This window comes from Pogoniulus pusillus, chromosome 19 (assembly GCF_015220805.1).
Source record: "Pogoniulus pusillus isolate bPogPus1 chromosome 19, bPogPus1.pri, whole genome shotgun sequence".
NCBI lineage: Eukaryota > Metazoa > Chordata > Aves > Piciformes > Lybiidae > Pogoniulus > Pogoniulus pusillus.
Window position 1 is genome coordinate 10599083 of NC_087282.1, and position 20193 is coordinate 10619275.

General features: G+C 38.6%; 1 long non-coding RNA gene across 9 annotated transcripts in view; it reads left to right on the forward strand.

Moving 5' to 3' along the window:
* The window catches only part of LOC135183892 (uncharacterized), a 94121-nt gene that overhangs the window by 58936 nt on the left and 14992 nt on the right, over window positions 1-20193 (forward strand). For 7 of the 9 annotated variants that reach the window (XR_010305758.1, XR_010305755.1, XR_010305751.1 and 4 more), the window contains 3 exons: window positions 7036-7219; window positions 7570-7631; window positions 10342-10393. This is a non-coding gene — a long non-coding RNA (uncharacterized LOC135183892). Of the gene's footprint in view, window positions 1-7035; window positions 7220-7569; window positions 7632-10341; window positions 10394-14197; window positions 14519-15472; window positions 15662-20193 lie in introns of those variants that run through there. The other 2 variants (XR_010305752.1, XR_010305756.1) reach the window with 2 other exon arrangements.

Consider the following 20193-nt stretch of genomic DNA (forward strand, 5'->3'; position numbering starts at 1 on the left):
TGGCCAGGTTAGTTGCAAAGCCCCGTGTGGGTGGTAATGTAATCTTACTACTTGCACTTCCTGCTCTTCTCTTCTGTTTCTTTTCATCCCTTTGCTTCCAACCTACATTTCACCTTAGTGTATATCTCCACACAGCTAACTTGAATGGATGGCCACATTTATTTTTTTTTTCATTCAGTCTCTGAATATGACTTATCTTAAATGAGAAGGCTCTAATGCTGCCACAGATAATGTTCTGCAGCTAAGTGGCAAGCTATTCACCAGAAAAAGTAGTTGAAATAAAGGAAGAATGATCCTTGTTGTGTTAAACATACAGGTGTTTAATCAGTGAAAAATTGATCATCCTCAGGGGAACAGCCAAGGAAGAGTCAGAGCAAGCATGCAGAGATTGAGCTGAATGCCTGGTGGAGAGATGAACATGATAAAGGCTTTCAGAACTTCTAAGTGAAACTGTTTAAAGCTGTGCTTAATAAACATCAAACACTTATATAGCCCTGTTATGTCTTTTACAGTGTGTTTGGTTGTCATAAAGTTAAGGAAATTCTAGAGGTAGTAATTTTATTGAGTTGTTTATGTTGAACTTTTTATGGGGGTTCAGGTGAGCGTTAGACACATTGTAATAGCCTCAATTACTTTCAAGACTCCCAAGAAACAAGTTTGTCCAAATATTTAGTCTGTCTTTGATTCGGTTTTGGTTGATTGGTTGTTGGTTTTTGCTTTCTCCTGTGAAAGCTGGAGTTTTAACAGAAGTAAATGCTTCTATTTTCCCATATGGCAGGACAAAAGAGCAGGAAACTCTGTCTTTTCTTGTTCTGCATCAGTTAGAATGCAACAACTTAAATGTTTGAACCTGGGAACATTGCAGACCTTTGTCATGAGATGATTCAAAGGTGTTCTCCTGAAATGACCGCATAAAGAGCTGCCAGTAAGGGCACTATTTCATTTTGTATTGTGTTCTATTTGCTTTTGAAGATAGACTGTTGGAATGTTTATTGTTTTAGTGCTGTTATGTATGGAAAAAATGCAGGTCTCTTGTGCTGAATGTTTTTGAAAGTGAAAAGTGGAATTTTTAATATATTTTTCCTGTTGGGACATATTATCACTGCCATAGCTGTCCTTCTAGAGCTGATGAAGTTACAACCAATACATCATTCAGATTGTTCATCAAAGCACTTTGTCAGGTCACTTGCAATGTTTTGATCCCAAAGTTTGATGAACTGTTGCAACTTTGTAATGGCTTAGCCCCAGTTAGCAACTGAAGCACCAGGCAGCCACTTGCTCATTCCTCTCCCTTCCCATTGGGATGAGAAGGATAATTGAAGAAACAAGTTAAACTTGTGGGTTGAGATTAAAAAAGCTTAATTACTTAAATGATAATGGTATTAAAAGTAAGATGAGAAGTGTTAAACCCCAAGAAAAGACAAGTGATGCACAAAACAATTGCTCATCACCCCCTGAATGATGCCCAAGCAGTGATCTTTCCCTTCCAGCCATCTCCCCCCAGTTTACTTACTGGACATCATGTCCTATGACATGGAATATCCTTTTCACACAGGATCACATAGGATGTCAGGGGTTGGAAGGAACCCAAAGAGATCAAGTCCAAACCCCCTGGCAGAACAAGCCCATAGTCTAGCTCAGGTCACAGAGGAACGCAGGTCACAGACAGGCCTTGGAAGTCTCTAGAGAAGGAGATTCCACAGCCTCTCTGGGGAGCTTGTTCAAGTGCTCTGGGACCCTTACAGTAAAGAAGTCTCCCCTTGTATTGAGGTGTAACCTCCTGTGCTGCAAAAAGCTTTTAGCTTGTTTGGGTTAGCACTCCTGGCAATGCTCCTTCCCAGCTTCTTGTGCACCTCCTCACTGGCAAACCATGGGAAACTGAGAAATCCTTAACTTAGGATAAACACTGCTTAGCAATGATTATAACATCAGTGTGTTACCAACATGATTCTCACTAAATCTGAACCACAGCACTGTGCCAGCTACTAGGGCGAAAATTAACTTTGTCCCAGTTGAAACCAGCTCAAAGACATAACCATGATGCTGAGCTGACTTGAATGCTTTCTCTGATGGAGCTATTTTCTCATCTACTGCAGAAGCCCTGAGGTTGCTCACTTTCCTGGACTCTGTGGACTTACTCTTGCTTTCTTTTAAAGCACAAAACCTCTCCTGGCATCTTTTCTGTTTGTACGAACATATTCCCATTCTGGCCCCTCTTGTAGTATGCAACCTCACTCTTGTTCTGCAGACCTGAGGGTAGTTTGTTTGTATTCCAATTAATCTTCTTAATAACTTCTCAAATATAGGAAAACTATAAAGTAAAACTTTTGGAATATCAGTTTTGGCAAGAGTTAATAAGATAAACTTGTGTCATTCATCAGGTTTGTTCTTTAAATTTGAGACTGTAAAAGAATTTTCAGGGCTGATTGTGAAGGCTTAAATATTTTACTTGAGATGAATGAAATGCAGCTCAGTTTCCATTTGGATCTACTAAGACAGGAGCCAGTTGGTGTTAAGCAACTAGAGGAAGACCACCAAAGGGTTCCATCCAGGTCAGTGAATCACCCAGACTTCATAGTGACCTACTCTCATTTCTAGTAGTGGTGTGAGTATTCAGCTAATTGTATAGCAGTGAGCAGCTTTGTCATTCTGTTTTTCTCCTGAAATTTCCAGCTTTCAGGTTCCTTGGAGTTACTAGGCTCATAAGTCTAGAAAAGGAAAGGTTTCCTAAAGGTTACATATGAATAAAAGAGCTCTGCTTTCTTAACACTAGTAATAACTGGTCACTTAAAACTGTGTGTACTATTAAGTAAATATGTAAGGCTCTTATTTTCCACTTAAAGTATTTTTTTGAAGGGCTTCAGATAATTAGACATTTTTCTCAACCTTTCCTGCAAAGGTTTTAAATGGAAACTTTTTTCCTAACTGAATATTCTTAATGTTTCCCCCTTTTAATATTTTTGAGAGACTATCCCTGCTAGCTGCCATTGTCTCTTAGCTTTCTATTTGGAGGGACAGCTAGGCTACCTTTTTGGATTCAAACTTGGTGAGAAGTCTGCTTTTCATTTAGCCACATTATGCTTCATAGCTGGAAATGATGTTAGCGTTCTGTACTTGCATTCAGGTTGCATGGACACTGTCACAGATTTCCTGTAGTGAGGTGGAAGCAGCACAGCTTTGTGTTTTGTGAGTGAGCAGCTACTCAAAACCCTGTTGAAGACCAGCAAGAAGCTTAATTTAGATGAGATATTAGGAAGAAATTCTTCACCATGAGAGTGGCGAAGCACTGGAACAGGTCGTAGAGAAGTTATGGAGGTTTCAACCCTTGAAACTTTCAAAGCCTGGTTGGGTAGGGCCTTGAGGAACCTGGGCTAGTGGAAGGTTTCTCTGCCCATGGTAGGGGGTTGGAACTAAATGATCTTTAAGGTCCCTTCCAACCCAAATCTTTCTGTGATTATGTAGAAAACCATCACTGTCACATCCATGTGCACATTCAGGGTTATGGTTTAGTATCTCTGAAGCACTTCTAATAGTGACCTAAATGATCCTCCTTTGGCAGAGGGATTGGACTAGATCTCTAGAGGCCCCTTCCAACCCCTAACATTCTGTGTTTCACTGTACCTTTTTAAGGTGGAGTGACTTCATTCTTCTGTTTCCTATTATTCAATTATCATTGTTCCTGGTCGTTGTAAACTGTGAAGTGGATTTGTGTTTCAGTGATAGAATGAGGGCAGCAGTAGAAAACTGCACAGACTTGGTTTTTCTCTGTGGACTGATAATAAACGACCACATGCTTGATGTGGAAGCTGGTTCTGTCTAGAATTTTAAATCATCTGACAAGAACCTGTAGAGCTTAATTTTCTCTATGCTGTTAAATGGAAATCTGAACGTGGGGAGTGTCTGCGGAAGGGGCATTAAATGAAGCACTTAGCAGCAGAGTAGCTGCAGATTCAGGAGCTAATAGGTTGTTATCTGACACAATTTTTAAAATCTTGAGACCAAATAAAATTCTAAATGTAGATTCTTTTTCCTGTGTGCTGCTTGAGCAGTCTTTGCTAAATTGTTCTGCACCTAATTTAACGTTCATCCTTTTAACTCTGAAGGCATAATGCCAAATAATTACTCATACAGTTAAAGGGGGAAAAAAAATCAGTGATTGTAACCCATAAACAAGCTACACAATCTTACTTCCTTCTCCAGGTTTTTCAGCAAATGATAAAGGCTACACTGTTCAGAAATGCATTTACCAAAAAGAATCATTTCAAATAATTTCTTGTGCATACAGCTGTGGCTTCTAACGACTTGCAGTAAGCTTGGTAAATGGCTTCCACTCCCTTTTGAGCCCATGTATACTGAAGTATTTTTAGTGTAGATTCCATTGGTGCCTTTGGTCCTGACTGCTGCTTAGCATTTCAACTGAAAATAATGCCTTGGAGTTGGAAAGCAAGTTTATTAAAGTGAGAACCATCACAAGTGATATTTATTCTAATTAATGCGATGTGTGAGTATACATGACAGGCAGGCTACCTTAATTAAACTGTTCCTTGCACATTGTGACAGGTGTTTGCTACAGCACACAGCGATTTTCCTAATGATGGACTCATCACTGGACAGCCATTTGTTCTTGGACTGAAAGCTAATTGTTTTCTTTTTCTCATTATTATACTGAAATGAGGTATTCTCAGCATTATGCTGCTGGTTTACTCTATCATACCTTTTACTCTTCCTTTTAAAAGACTTTTTAATTACTGATTATATATTTGTGTCTATATTTCAGGCAGCTGTTCCTAGAATTGTACAATGTGCATCCAAAAGTGAATTTCAGTGATCAATTCCTAAAATATCATCCTTTCAGAGGCTAAGCAGATGTGCAACAAATTTCATCACTTCTAGGTTCTGTAGATCAGGATTATCCTTAACATAGAAAAATGTTTCCCAGTATCTCAACAGAAAATCCTCTGCTGCAGCTCAACTCATTGCTACATCTAACACAAAAAAAGTAATTTACACTTCATTTTTCCAGCAGCCTGTTAGGTATCAAAGCATTTATCCTATACTTTATTGACTTTTCTTTCTTGGAAAACCAGGCAAATTAGAAACATCAGATTACTAATTTGTGGTTTGGATGCTCCAAAGTAATTCACTGTGCTTGAAATAGTTCACTGTATTGCAGAAGTTTGTCTGACTGCAGTGGGTTTTGGGAAACTTGAGACTTCTTATACCACATAGTGAAAGATTTAATACATTTATAGTTCTTACAGCTTCCTTGAGGTACCTCTTGTGTGATTATAACAGCAGGATAAAGACTTTTCCAGTGGCTACTTGCATTAGAATTTTGAATTTCAGAAAGGGGAAAAGATGCTGACTCTGTAGGGTATATGAGGATACAGAAGCAGCCTCTTCAAGTTGAGGGGTAATTGAATTATAAGGAAGGAAGGCAACAACATCAGAGGAAACCTTCTGAGGATGTTGCAAGGGGGAAAGTGGAAGGGGTCAACATTGTGGTAGGTTGGTTTTAATGGTTTCAGATGTTATACATATGAGATTGAATTACAAAGCTATATACTCACCATTTTTATCACTATATATATATTTGCCATTGGAATGGGCTGCCCAGGGAGGTGGTGGAGAGGTGGTGGAGTTGCCATTCCTGGAGGTGTACAAGAGAATACTGAATGAGGCACTTAGTGCCATGGTCTGGTTGATTGGATAGGGCTGGGTGATAGGTTGGACTGGATGATCTTGGAGGTCTCTTCCAACCTGATTGATTCTATGATTCTATTCTTCACAAAAAGAGCAATTTGCCATTGGAATGGGCTGCCCAGAGAGGTGGTGGGGTCACCATCTCTGGAAGTATTTAAAAGAAGACTGGATGTGGCACTTAATGCCATAGTTTAGTTGATTAGGTGGTGTTAGGTAATAGGTTGGACTTGATGATCTCAAAAGTCTTTTCCAATCTGATGAATTGTGTATTTTAGGGAATACAAAGCTGCATAAATGGAATTAAACAGGCTTAGAATCAGCCTGATCTCAAAAAAAAATGACACACATAGATAACAACTGACACTACAAATACTACAAAAGTAATGTGCAATTAATAAATATTACTTGTGTCCTTGAATTTACATGCAGAGGAGTTCCACAGAATACTAATAAAAATACTATTTTTTTTTTTTATGGAGAGAAAAGTAGCAGAATAAAAAAATTATTTCTCTCCATTTAAATGTAAGGAAAGACTTGAAGCATTTGAAAGGGATTTGAAGCATTAAATAACATAAAGACAGAATACATGGCTTAATGAAAGTACTTGTCTCTACCTCTCTTGTGAGACACATTTGAGTTTAAAAAAGATTAGTGCAAAAAGACATTCAGAAAGACAAAGCTTAAAACACTCCTAAAGCCTACACATTTCCTGAAGTTTTAAGTCTCACAAACCCACAAAATAGGACTTGGCAGAGGCACAAAACCAAACCACCTTAAAAAACACTAAGCACTGCTGCGTGTAGAAGAAGATTGAATAAAACTGTAGTACAGAAAATCTATATTGACTGAGATCAGATGTTGCTTTCAAAACCTGCATAATATTGAAGCCATTAGCTTAGGTCTGCATTTAAGCAGAGGAGCCCTAAAGCTCAGCAGTTATGATACTGTAAATTATCAGACAGGTAATATTACACATTATAGGAAGATTCCTCAGTTTAAAGAAACATATTTTTTTAAACATTAAGAGCTAGAGTAATAAAGCAGTGGACTGCTGAGACAGACAGGTGTTTGTGTCAACTGCAGAGTTTGTTTGCAACTGGAAGCAACCTTTTTTTTTAGAATTTTTAACAGAAATTTGCCATTAAGAGCTCTAAAAATGATTAACTGCACTAACACATTGCCACTTCTTCCCTCTCCGTAGAACGTCTGTTTCTGTCATGTGGTCTAACTATTTTTCAGTGCCTACTATTATTTATTGAGGAATCAAAATGATACATAAATGGTTATTAATACATGCTCATATGACAGGTCTCTTTTTTGCTTACCCTGTAGAAGTTTTCTTCTGAGAGTATGGAATAAATCAGAACTTCAAGCATTTGCTTCTTGTAATGTAATGGAGCTTTTAAGTTCTCGTCTAAATGACATGAACTGCTAGGGAACTTCTCTCAGGGAATACGAGAGCATCACTGCAATGACAACATTGCTCCCAGCAGTCTGAAGGATAAAGGCAGATGAGGTGGGTGTCCAGTGCAAGATGAGATATTATAAAAGTAGGGTATGCTTTCTAACATTGTCTGAAGATGTCCTGTGGGACTTGGGTAGGGGCAGTTGAGAGAACTACTATGACTGTCATAGTTTTAGACTTGTCACTATCAAGTAATAAATGAATGCATAAAGGTTGTTTCTTTGGTTTTTTGGGTGGGTGTGTTTTGGGGGGAGGAAGGTTGTGGGGTTTTTTGGGTGTGCTGTTTCATTCTGATTGTCTTGGGTTTGTTTTCAAAAATCAAGTGCACAGTACTTCAAAAAACATTCATCTTTGGATCTGCAAACACAGTGGTACTTTGCACTTGTCTTTCCTTTATGCAGGTCAGCAAGGAGAACAGGCTGAGAAGACATGAGCCAACAACAGCAGGACAATCTTTTTTCAGGTAGGAGTAGTAAGGAAATGAGGACACAAGTTCAAGCTGTACATGGAAATGAATGAAAATCATATTTGTAGATTATTGCACTCCCAATTCCAGTTATAGTCTACTTCCCCACTAAGTTCTGACACCCAAAAATCTTGATGAGAACATTCTCTAAAACTACCTTCACCACAACTGGCAGTGAAACATTTGTGACTAGAGTCAACTGGAATGTTTTTTTACCAATAATTGAAGTAATATCAGTCAAAATAATTAATGATGTTAGGGTAAAGAAATTATCTTCCTGCTGAAAAAAACCCAGTGTCAGTCTCATTTCTTTCCATGTGTTTTTTTCACAAGTGCACATTGCATATACCATCCATGACTCAACTACCACACTTGCTTTCAAGCTGTAAAATGTTAAAGTCAATAAGCACAAAAATATGACTCTTAAAACTGTATTCTGATCTTTGTGTTATGAACTTCAGAACTGATAGACCTGTTAAACTGAAATATCAGCCTTTCAGCAGCAAGCACTAGCTATAAGCTGAACTATTTCAGTAACTGTAAACATAATAAAAATCTTCATGATGAATCTCTGAAGAGTTCATTGGATGAAACTCATAATACACAGAATTCGAAGGAATGAATAATCCTGCATTAGTGATATGATCTCACTTCTGGGGTTTTTCTGAAGTCACAAGAAGCAGCCATGTTTTGTTATGGAAGTAACAATTCAGACTAAAGGCCCAGAGAAATGTCAAGATCTTTGTAGCTGAAGTTTGCTCTTCTCAACAGATAATAATGCTCCCAAATTGAAACTGTATTGAAAAGCATTGTTTTGAAGACTTTTGTTCTTGTGGAGACATAAGAATTCCCTAATTACTGGAGTATTTTGGTGGAATGATCACCTTAGAACTGTAAATGAGCAGGATTTATGTTTCGGTCTGACAAGCCAGCAACCTGGGGCCTACAGCTAGTTCCTCAGTCTCAAATGAGGAAAAATATTAGGTTTTAATTGCATCAAAATTTCAACATTATTTCTTTTTGGCTGCAGTAGAGGAAAAAATTATTCTGCTTATCTGACCCAATTAAAGTGAAGTGAAGTATGTAGTAATTTCTTGAAAGCACTAGGAAAGAGAGGTGGCTACGTATTTTAGCTATGCTGAAGGTGTGTTTTGAATGGAAAGGATTGAGTTTGTGTGACCTTCTGAGACAGATAAATATGAAAAGATGCAGTTGTGAAGAAAGTCTCTATTAGCACAAAGGTGCAAACCAGTTCCTCTTTGGATGACAACTCATGCAAATGCCATTTTTATGCAGTAAGTGTAGAATGATACAATAGCTTTTCTTAGCATCACATAATTGGTGAATGGAACTGATTAATCACGACCATTTTAGTTACTTTTAACTACATTAGCATCAATTGTTGATGTGCTGCTGCAGTCCATCCAGATGGCTGAATGTTGTGCTTAGTGTTCTGCTGAAGCAGGCTTGCTTTTGCAGAAATTGTGCCAAGATTCCCAACAAGTAAATTCAGTTCTGGAGATGTTCCAGAAGACAATCAAACTGACTATGTGACCATTAGCAACTATTGTGGTGAAGTAGGCGTAGCCCTGTGCAGTAAGACAGTGCAGATGATACTCTTGCATTTGAGATGAGAAGGGAATGCTTACTGGAAACTCATTCTAGCTGGGTCCTCTAGATTCAAAACCCTTACACTGATAAGGATACTACTTGAGCACACCTTCTAGTTTAGTGTAATACAAAAGAAATCTACATCAGCACACTTTGAATTATTTAAGATGCGACCCATTGTGTATGTCTGATGGGTATGATCAGAAGGTACATCCTGTGAACTCACTGGGAATGTGGATGCACCACACTGCAACACAGTGGTATCTGTTGCACACCTTTTCCCATGCCAGAAGCATGAGTGGCAAATGCAGTTGCTCAAGTTGTACCAGTCTGAAACTGTGACAACAGCCTGCATAACTTAACTCCTTGGATGTCAGCCATTTGTTTGTTTAAATGCTGCACCTGCTGTCTTGATAGCTCAACTAAACCCAGGAGGTCTAGGTATGTCTGTTTTGATAAACATGTTATGGGCAATGCATCTTCCCCAAGGGATCCTGCTTACCCAAGCACTGTTTGATCTAGCCCTGCAGTGCTCTTCTGTACACATGATGGCACTTCAGAAATCACCTCAGTGAATCCAGGCCATGAGCCTACTAGGGGTTTTGTTAGCATGGCTTTTGGTTACTTTTTCTGCTGGAAGGACATGTCTTCATGTGTTATGTGGAGCCTTTTGAAATTGAATTGGCCATAGATGCAGCTTAATAGGATTTTAATAGCAGAGATTTAAACCTTGTCTTGAGAACATGTTCTCCTTTTGGTTTATGGCCCTATTATATACCTATATGATTTTTTCTTGGGTTTAAAGGACAAAATATGAATACAAAAGTTCTTTTTCAATGGTTCTATTTACTAGTGGCTAATAATATGGCTAGCCTCAGGTTGTTTGGTCTTAAATTTCTTTGGAAACCGGGTGCTAAGTTGCCACTTTATATTCACTAATAAAGTAACATCTGTCCATTGATGATGGCTCCATCAACCTTTTCTGTACTTATTTTCTTTTGTTAGGCAAGTAAAGAATTATCAGCATTGTAATGTTCTTGTTTGTATCCCTTTTAGCCCTTTGTAATAAATACTAAATGTTCTTCTTTCTCCCTAGGAAGCAAATAGTTCTTCCCTGCTAATGAGATTTCACACGTTAAAGCATACTGGTAAGAGCACAGTAAAGCTAAGATTACACATCTAAAGTTGCTCCTGTTGCTAGGAACCTGCTATCTAATGTGCTGATTTTTCTTCTGGAACTCTCCAATATATCCTGTTAAAGTTTCCTAATTTTAAGCTGTAAAATTAATTTCTTGGTTTATTAGGGCCAAAATCTAGAGCACACTAATACTTTGAGCTTAAAACAATACTTTCATAGTTGAATTAATATGCAATGGTAGATTTAATTACTTTTCTGAGGCCTATTGTAATGGCCCTTCAAGAATTTGTACTGGAGAAAATTTCAAGGCAAGGTAATCTGTAGGAAGAAAGGATATAGGACTGTGTGTTGAGTATGCATCAAGTTTATTGCTTTTTTTGGTTGTTGACTCAAGTGAGTAACAGTATTTACTCCTTAGGTAAATCATGCTGCATAACAGTATTTACTCCTTAGGTAATCATACTGCATAAAATAACAAACAATAATTAATTAAACCCATAGAATCATCGAATGCTAGGGACTGGAAGGGACCTCAGAAGATCAAAACCAAACAAACACAACCCTTATGCAGATAAAAAAACCCTGTAGATAGAATCCATCCTCTCTGTCCTGTAAACAATTCTCTATTAACTGTATTGAAAACAAAGCTTGAAATTGTACTTTCTTGAACATCAAAAGTTTTCCTTTTATGTGGATTTATTGAAAACTGCTACATATAGCCTTAGCTTGATCAGACTTCACTAGCACTGCTCATCATTCAAGGAGAACTGTAGAACTGAATTGAGTGTGATATTTCAGAACAGGTTGATTAAACTGTAATTGTCAGGTTGTCAGTTTCCCCTCTACTGCTTGTGGTTAGATTGCTCATGACATGCATTGCTTTGGTATTTCAAACAGTAAAACTGGATTTCACTGCAAAGCTACAATGAGATGTCTCTTACAGTTAGGTAATCCAAAATGGGTTATTCAGGTGCTTTGGCTACATTGTGTGTTCATTGGACAGGCTGGGTAATAGGTTGGACTGGATGATCTTGGAGGTCTCTTCCAACCTGGTTCATTCTGTGATTCTAAGTGGATGAGTCCAATCTATTTGGTAGTCCACAGCGATGAGACAAAGAGCAACAGCTGCAAACTGGAACATAGAAGGTTTCAGCTCAACATGAGGAGAAACTTCTTTACAGTGAGAGTGATAAAGCACTGGAGCAGGCTGCCCAGAGAGGTGGTGGAGTCTCTTTCTCTGGAGACTTTCAAAACCTGTCTGGATGCATTCCTGTGCAAATTATCTTGGGTGATCCTGCCTTGGCAGGGGGGTTGGACTTGATTTCTGGAGGTCCCTTCCAATCTCTGAGGTTTTGTGATTCTGTGACTACTTGTGAAGGAGACACTGATTACTATTGTGATGCACCACCAGTATGAGGTAAGAGAACATGCAGGTAGTGTGGCAGTCTGAGTTCCTCTGAGAGATTTGCCTGACATTTAATTCTAGACATTAGTTTGTCTGCATAAAGATTCTTGCAGTAGATATTCGTTTACCTACGCAGAAGTGGAAAGTGCCAATCTTGTAAATATGTTACTGGAGTATAGAAATAACAGCATGATACCTGGAAATACATTGCTGCTTTTTTCTGTTTACAACATCAAATGTTTCAATACATCTGATATGTTATGGAATACAGATTTGTACAGAAGGTAGAACCTGCTTCTTTTCGTTTGCTTCTCTTAAATCAATACTGAGGACGTAAAATACAAGTGTAAGTAAACAAGAGAATGTTACTCGAGTTAAGAGACACATCTGAGATTGCAAACAAGCTGTCAGTACTGACAGCAGTAAGGAACTTCCATGCTAGGCAAGCCCAAGTGAAAAGGAGGGTGCAGTAGGCTGTTACTGGGGCCATGTGGGGTTTCTGTAGAAGTTGCACATATGAATTGAATGAAAGAATGAAGAATACTTGCTGACTTGTTTGTTCAGTAGCACTTATGATCTTGTTGACAGTGTGTTAAGGGGAGGAAAGTTCAATGAGCACTGACATTGGCACCTTATTAGTTGCCTTATACTGTACTGGGAGATGGAGGTCACAGGAATGTGTCTGCTGCTGGTGTGGTGGAGGATGGGGACTGCACGCAAAGAATGGAAAGTAATTAGGAAATTGAGAAGTAGTTTTGAAAACTCTGTAAGGATTCAGTTGCCATTTGTGTGTGTTGGGGTTCTTTTGCTTCAGAATATAAACACAGCATGATTATTGAGAATTGATGTGCGTTCCTACCGTGGAGCAAGGTCAGAAAGAGTCATCTGAATTGTGTGAATTAGACAATGGTTTGGAGAAATACATTGTAACATAGACCTATCCAAAAAAGGGCAATTGAAGAGAAGAGGCCAGAGAAAAGGTTATAACTGTGTATTCCTAACTATATGAAATTGTCCAACCATAGAGTAAGTTAATTTTAATGAAGCAATAAGACTTCACAGAGGTTGATGGACAAGCAAGTCTGTAATGTCAGCTTAATAAAAGTTCTAAAGGTTACAGGTCCCGGTGCAAAGTTAAGGTTTGCTCATTTCTGTGTAGTATGTGATGTTGTGCTAGTAACAATGCCATCATGTCCTTGAATACACTAATGATGCTATGAAGTACTTGGCACCAAGCAGAAGAGGATGGCCCCCTCCTTGCTCCAACCTCCCTTCAGGGAATTGCAGAGAGCCAGGAGGTCTCCCCTCAGCCTCCTATTCTCCAGACTGAGCAACCCCAGCTCCTTCAGGCACTCCTCGCAAGACCTGTGTTTTAGATGCTTCATGAGCTTTGTTACCCTTTTCTGGACACATTCCAGCACCTCAATGTCATCTTTGTAATGAGGGGCTCAGAACTGAACACAAGGCTTGAGGCGTGGCCTCATCCATGCTAAGCATAGGCAGATGGATGATCACCTCGTTCCTACTGGTCACGCTGTTTCTAATACAAGGCAGGCTACAGGTGGCCTTTTTGGCCACTTGGGCATGCTGCTGGCTCATGTTCAGTCAACCCTCAGCTGACACCCTCCAGGCCCCTTTTCAAATTGCAGCTTTCCAACCACACATTGCCAAGTCTGTAGTTTACCATGGGGCTGTGTTCCATGTGCAGGACATGGCACTTGGCTTTGAACTTTGTGCAAGTAACTGAGGTGGCATTTATTTACTTGCCTGTCAAGCTATGCTTACTTTAGAGTGTTCATCTAGCAGTAAACCCAAAAATAGATATGCCAATAGTTTTGCCATTTGTATTGATTCCTAACTTCTAAAGTTGTCATTTCTGAGTAAAAGACATAATTATGTCCCATGTTATTACTGAATCTCTACAATTTAATCTCATTGCCACAAAAGAATAATTCAACCAACTCCAAGTGCTTGAAATTGGCTTTACCCTGTCTTAGGTCTTTTAAAATTTCTTTTGTTTCATCAGCTCTGCTTTTTATTTTTGTCTCAGGTTGTTTCTTCAGAACAGCATCTCTTTCTAAAGGTTGTTCTGAAATGCTCATGATCTTATGGCCAAGATAGCTGAACTCTATTTAAAGCAAGCAAATAGGTTTTAAAGAAATTAAAGTAAGGAGTGAGTTCTAAAATAATGTATTTGCTTGATGTTGGTGTGTTTCAAGTAGTATTATTCTTTAACAATGCCTTCAAAAGAATTCCCATTTTTAATATTTTTCTAATAAATGACAAAATATTTGACATCCCAGTGCATTATTTTAAGACAGTCGTTGTTCTAAATTGGTGTTTTAATATCTGTAGGTGTTTACTCAAAGGAGTGAGCTGAGTGGCATTGTGTATATCTTTTTCATACAGGGTTCAAAACAACTGAAATCAGTTTCTAGTAGCTGGAAAAAAAAAAGGAAAACCAGCTCAGCAAGGATGCCTGGAAACAAAGCAGTGTCTCCCACAAATATATGTTCTCTTATACCTTATCTATACTTTATAGTGGTATAACCATGTGCTTGGGTGGTCCTAAGAGTTCAAGTGTTTTTAAAAGCACTCCAGTGTTATGAAGTTCAGTCTTTGGCTGCAGTGCAATAAATAGGATGTTCTTCTGCAGAATAAACAGTGTAGAGAAACACATGCTAAGAAATCTGGTCTGCACATTGCAGTCAGTAACTGTAAGTGAGATAATAAAGGGAGTACATATCATAACAGTATTGATCATATGCTGCCAACCTGCATAATTCTACCTTGTGGTATTTCATACTTTAAAACCTTTAAAAGAGTAATGGGACACATATGGATCCAGCAGTGTTTTGCCAAGACTCAGTTAGGAGGCATCTGCTGTGAATCACCCTCGCTTTAGTAAAGATAAAATCTGACACTGTGTGCCATCAGCTCGTGCTCTGCAAAGTGACTTTAAACATTTTGTTATAGGCTTCCATGTGTGTGATGCAGTGACCAAAAGAATTATAGCTAGCATGCTGGGTTCATTTTAATTTCATTTTATTTTTTCCTGAATACCCCTTTGACTGCATGTCATAGAATCATAGAATCAACCAGGTTGGAAGAGACCTCCAAGATCATCCAGTTCAACCTATCATCCAGCCTTATCCAGTCATCTAGACCATGGCATTAAATGCCTCATCCAGTCTTTTCTTGAACACCTCCAGGCACGGTGACTTCACCACCTCCCTGGGCAGCCCATTCCAATGGCAAATCACTCTCTGTGTCAAGAATTTCATCCTAACATCCAGCCTATACTTCTCCCGGCACAACTTGAGACTATGTCCCCTTTTTCTATTGCCGGTTGCCTGGGAGAAGAGACCAAGCCCCACCTGGCTACAACCTCCCTTTCAGTCCTGAAGGGCACTCAGGGAACGACTGCAATGCAGCCTTGTCAAGCTCTGAAAGTTGAGTTGTAATTGTGTTAATGCAGAACTGCTGCCTTCAGTGTGTTTGTCTTGGCCCCAAAAGTTGAAATTTAGGAAATTGGTCTACTTTCACAAGAAAAGAGTCTCTGTTGACTTCTACTGCTAGCAGGAAATTAATGCAACAAAAACTTATTTTGGCTTTGCAAGACAGCAAATGAGGTGGAAAACTAAAGGAATATCTCTTCTTATTCTAACACCCTTTTTTGCATAGATGCCTCGCAGAACAGTACTGATTATGAATGTATTGGAGGGCTGCTCTGATACTGCCATGGCTGGAGTTGTTTATGTTCTTATTTTGATCAAAATTGATGACCTGAGAGTACTTTCTATGTTTGATGTCCTTTCATATTGTCCAGATCATGGATTTTAACTGCATTTTGTCCATAAATCATCAAAATTATTACATTTATATGTCTTTTTTAATTCTTTATTATGCTGGCTGTCAAATTCTGTTTTTCTTAATGTTTTTCAAGTGATAAGAGTGCTCTGGATAGCTAACAGAACCATAATCTATAGGAAAATTTACTTTAGATAAAAAGAAATCTTGCCAGAAACTACATTATGTCTGTCAATGCTGACTAGCTTAAATATTGATCAAGTCAAAGAAAGAATCGATGTCAGATACTGGGATGGATTTTAAGCAGCGGCATACAAATTCTTTTAGCAATATAGTTTCTCTCCCACCTCTTACATAAATGTGTTTGGCTCCAAACATGTCTAGTAAACTTCATAAAATTCACAGAAACCTGGTGAGAAATTTCAGCTTATCAAGTCAATACTTTTCTGAGAGGCCAAAGATCTGCCACAGCATTACTGATTTGTTCTACACTTGTGAGATAAACTCTTCTAACCTTTCTAGTCCTTTTCTGAGGTGTTACCAAACAGCAGCAATTGCATTGCCTGCCAGTCAGGCTTCTCACAGTTTTGTGTGGGTTGGTTTTGTGGTTTTCCTTCCTTCCTAATTCAATGTTAAACCAGCAGTCAGCTCTCAAATTCAACAATTAAGTCCTGCTGCTCTGAAGCACTTGACACCAATGAATATCCTTGTGTTTGATTCTCTCCAAAATGACGTTTTTGCCTTTTGGGTTTTTTTCTTGACTGATTTGCAGAGGTAAATCTAATTTCAGAAACTAAGGAATTCTGTTCCCACCACCTCCCCCTTTGGTAAGTGCCTAGCTGGGTCTTGTCAGCTCATCTGCCAACTACGACGTTGGAATTTTTATGTTCTTACAGTTTTTACTCACTAACATTTGATACAAACCCACATAATTTAAAATAAAAGGATGATTTTGCCATTGCAGGCATTCAGGACATATATTTCTAGGACTCTAGGGACCTAATGACTGGGTTGTTCTCTGGTTTTCTTTAGCTTGTGTAGATTGTGTTGCAGTTGTTGTTGTTTTGTTGGTGTGTTTATTTTAAGCAATGTCAGACTGACTTGGTAAACCCTCAGTGCCTGATGGAGTAAGAATGACACTTGAAACATCCTACACCAGATCTCAGGTTGCTGAGGCTTGTGGCACTGCAACTGTCAGTGTGAGATGCAGGTGTAGGCACTAGGTCTGGCACTGTAAATCTCTGAGAAAGCCAGATGTTTTCAGCAGATATTTCTGCTTTTGCTATGTGTTCTGTCAGAATTTAGTTGCATTCAGTTATGCCTGTAGTCTGACATATTTCTGTACTAGGCTGGTTTTGTATTTTGTGAATAGTACAACAGTACAGATAATATAATCTGCTTAAAATCATTACATTAATTAGGTGCCCAGAGTTATTACAAGGTCTCCTTTCTAGCCTAGCACTAATGTTTGCTTGAGTTCCTTTCTAGGTAAAAAGCCACAGTGTCCTTCTCATGTTTAGATGTAATGACATAGTTTGGAGTTGCTTTGTTTGCATGCCTGAGAATTAAAAAGACAGGAATTTGTTTTATACAACTACATGTTGGGAAATTTTTCTCTAAGACTGAGTTCTGGAGTCTAGTCTAACTCCCATCAGTGGGTGGAGGCGTGAGAGTTGGAAAAGCAGAGTACACTGGAAGTGCATTTCTTCATCCTGTTCCCACCACCCCCACCCCCCAAAGGAAAACGTGTAACCCTGTAACCATGGAAAAATCAACATGATGGAGGACTGTTGGATCTCCAGTACCATTTTTTTTTAATCCAATTGGTTGCAGCTGTACTGAGAGGAAACAAATGTTTTGCTGCCTTTGCTGCCAAATAATAGATTATGTTTGGAAGCATAAGACTAATGAAAAAAATACAGCTCAGAAACCTAGTGATTGGAAAGCTTCAGGCATAAGGAAGGAAGCTGTTAGCTTTCTTTGTGAAGCATCCTGGGGTCTAAAAATTGGTTTGTTTTTTTTTAGATACATTAAGTTAAATGTAATATTTCTTCCTGAGGATTCAATTTTTCACCATGGCAGTGATCCCAAGCTTCATGTTTTTCACTGGCTATAATTTATCTATTTACCAGCAGCAGCCATCTGCTTGGAAAATCATTGACTCAAACTTGAGTGGAGTGGGACAGCAAGGCAGAAACAGTGACTAGAAGACATACTTCTTTTGTGAAGTAGTAGTGTACTTAATTCTTTGTGTTCAATACTGGTGGACAATTGCCTTCTTTGTAGACACAGGAAATGCATTTCACCAAGGCACTTGCCTGCAACAAACTCTGCTGAGGCACAAAGGTCTGGATTGCATTGGGATTTTGGTGTGTCTCAGGATGCTCTGTTCATAGAATAGAATCAGCATTTTTTCAGCTGAAAAAAGACCCCTAAGAGTGAATCTGTCAACCCAGCACCATCATGGGCATCATACTATGTCCCCGAATGCCATGTCTACATCTTTTCAGAACATCTCCAGGGCCCTGCTACAGCTTGCAGGAGGTTAGCTGACTTGATCCCTTGAACTTCTAGGTTTCGGCAAATTCAAAGACTGAACTTGCTGAAGGTCACACTCATGTACTGGATAGAGTTATCAGTTGGTTGTTTGTTTTTCATGGAAGTGGTAGAGGGTTTGACATCAGTCATACGTGACGTGATCTGTAAGCGGTTGCTGCTCACAACCTGAGGTTACATCCTCTCTGCTGCTGCTGTGATTTCAGCCAGTGCCATCCAATTTGCAGGCGCTGATTTAAGTCTTAGCTGAGTATTAGCAATGCACGGTCAACACAACTTTACCATGACTGACCACATCATTAGGCTACCCTAAGGTTATTCAGATATGTAGAATCTGTAGTTCCATTGTATTGAAGTATTGGATAGAAGAATGAAAGAAAGAAAAACAGTCAGTCTAAACTCCTTATACAGAGACTTGAAAGCTAAGTGTAAACCATTAAATCTTGTTAAAGCCAATAGACAAGTTATCCTTTTTTTTTTAGTCAGCTGTTCATTGTCACGGTACAAACATTGATTTGTATCTCTAAGAGATCTGTAATTGCAGACCTGTAGCTTAATCTGGCATAGGTGAATGGAAGCACTTTTTCAGTGCTTCTGTAGGAAACTAGTAAGCTCAATCGATAATGCCATTTGACATAAAGGAGGAAAGAAATATCTTTAAAACATCAGCAAGGGTTTAGCAATCTGATCCACATTCCTGATATCGAGCGACTCATCAAGTATCTGGGCAACAAGCAGTAATAGATTTTACACCATCTGACCACCTGACATGTGAGTAGATGTGTCATACAGTTGAGTGGCATTCATGCAAATTTGATTGTATTGACCACTTCTAGCTGGTAAGATTTTACTTAAGCATGCTGTGCCTTAGGAACCTTTTTTTTTACCGATTGCTGGTGATGAATGATGTAGGAATTTAAACCCTCACCTTCAGAAATAACCATCTGTTATGAAATGGGTTGCTGATGTCTCTTTCAGCAGCCTGATGCAGCAGGGTGTGAATTCCTGTTGTCTGTGACAGAAAGAGCTGACCTGTGGACTTGGTTACTTACTACATGAATAATATTCTTTAAAAAGCTCTACGTTAAATCTTTTATTAGGAGCAGGTGGATCAGGCATTCTTAGTGATGTCCATAGCCATGAAAAACAATGAGAACTTGGCTTCAGAAATCCAAAGTGCCTGGTAGTTGAAGGTCAAAGTTGCAGCCTTTTGTTGGTTATAAACAGAGATGAAATTAGCACCTTGCCAATCCAGCAGCTGTAGTCAAGCTGAAGCCTATCTGGCAGCATGATTTTAGGTGGGTTAATAAAAAAATCACACTTTTTTTTGGTTCCATAGTAATGATACCTGCTTTGTACCAGATGTTGTTAGACATCACAAAACACTTGTTTATACAACTTTTAAAAGCCTGCATTCATAGAAAAGTGTACTACTTTTATCCCCTTAAAACTAATATATATCTGTAGAGTTAAGCTCATATTACTCCTACAATGGATAGTATATATATATATACTTTGATAGAATTCTCCACGTGCTGTGTACTGAATTCTCCACGTGCTATATACTGTGTGTATAGATGTAGGCATAGGGTTCTATGAAATAGTTTAAAAAGCAGGATGGTAAATGGAATTTTAAGATTTATTAATTTTTTTAATTGGACTTCTTTCTGGAGTATGAACATTGTACTCATTTTTTCACTTGGGACAGAGAACTTCCTAAATGTAAATTCAGATGCTGGAAGCTTGGAAGTTGTTTTGTTTCGACTATAAAATGGAATATTTTGGAATGAATTAAATACTAATTAGTGATCTATTGATTGTTCTCATGAATTTGAATTTGCTTAATGATGTTCTAATTTTCCAAATATATCCTTGGCCCTGCTACTACAGAGCCTTCAGGCAAACATGGTCATAAAAATGCAGGTGCATTTACCAGATAGAATAAAGCAAAGAGGAAAGTGCAGGTGTGCATAGCAGGTTTACCAAGTGACACTTCTATAGACTAAAGCAAACTAAGTCTTTATCTGAGTTAAGAGGTA